The sequence below is a fragment of the Chrysochloris asiatica genome, unplaced genomic scaffold (genome assembly GCF_000296735.1).
Source record: "Chrysochloris asiatica unplaced genomic scaffold, ChrAsi1.0 scaffold00097, whole genome shotgun sequence".
Classification (NCBI taxonomy): domain Eukaryota; kingdom Metazoa; phylum Chordata; class Mammalia; order Afrosoricida; family Chrysochloridae; genus Chrysochloris; species Chrysochloris asiatica.
Window position 1 is genome coordinate 10015872 of NW_006408615.1, and position 1315 is coordinate 10017186.

At 38.6% G+C, this 1315-nt stretch overlaps 1 pseudogene; it reads left to right on the forward strand.

The window, feature by feature from the left end:
- Positions 1 to 552: 552 nt before the first annotated feature.
- LOC102819774 lies at positions 553 to 994 on the forward strand (annotated as a pseudogene).
- Positions 995 to 1315: the final 321 nt, after the last annotated feature.

A 1315-nucleotide genomic window follows, 5' to 3' on the forward strand; every position in this document is an offset into this window, starting at 1 on the left:
CTAACCAAAGCCATGATTTTCAATAGGCTCATATGCATGTGATAGTTGGACAATCGATAAGGAAGACAGCAGAAGAATCAATGCATGTGAATTAAGGTGCTGGAGAAAAATACTAAAAGTCCAAGTACAATGGGCTCCCAGAAGAACAAACAAATCTGTGTTAGAGAAAGTACAGCCAGAATGCTCCTTAGATACAGTGATAACAGAATGTCTCTCAAACTTCAGACATGTTATCAGAAGGGACCAGTCCTTGGAGAAGGACTTCATGCTCTGTAAAATGGAGGTTCAACAAAAAAAGAGGAAGACCCCCAATGAGATGACTGACAGTGGGCTCAAATGTGACAACAATTGTGAGGCTGGTGCACAGTGTTTCATTCTGTTGTGCATAGAGTTGCTAGGAGTCAGAATTGACTTGATGGTACTTAACAATTTTTAAAGTGAATTTTAAAAGTACCAGGGGGTGGGGGAGAAGTCTACCAAGGGTAAAATGAAACCCATAAAAGTCAAAATAGTACCAAAATCAGCAAAAATGATCATTAAGAATCTTTAAGAATGGGAATCAACGTGGGCAAGTGTCGAGGCCTTCATACTGCCAGGAAGCTCTGTAAACACCAATGGTACCCAAAATGGCATGCTAAACAGTGCCCAAAAAGCCCATTTGGGCACAGTTTTTAAAGCCAATCCCTTTGGAGGCACTTTCCATGCAAAAGGAATTGTGTTGGGAAAAGTGGACATTGAAGTCAAGCAGCCAGATTCTGCCATTAGGAAGTATGCCAGCATCTGCTTGCTCCAGACGGAAAGAAAATCAGTGTTGGTACCCAACGATGACTGCTTGGATTTTATTGAGGAAAATTATGATGCTCTAGTTGTTGAATTTGTTAACAAAGGTTCTGATGTTGGTGACTTTCCTGGTGTCTGATTCAAGGTTGTTCAAGTAGCCAGCATCTGTCTTTTGGCCTTATACAAAGGCAAGAAGGAAAGGCCAAGATCCTAAGTTTTGATGTTGAAAATGTGATAATAAATTTTCATATTAAAAAAAGAGAATCTTTAACAACTGAAGGTGTCATTACTCAGATTTAAAATTGTACAAGGTCAGAAAACTCTATTTCAAACTATATTGGAAAGAGAGTTGAAATGGGTGTTGGAAGTGGCAATAAAAGTGCAGTTGGTCTAAGAGCTAAATTATCATCTTCCATTATAAAAATTCATTATATAATGATTAACGGGAAAATTGGGAAAGAGCAAGATACGTTTTCTATTAGAAATATGGAGGCAGAAAGGAAAGTCTGCAACTAGAAAGGTTGGAAGCTGGAAA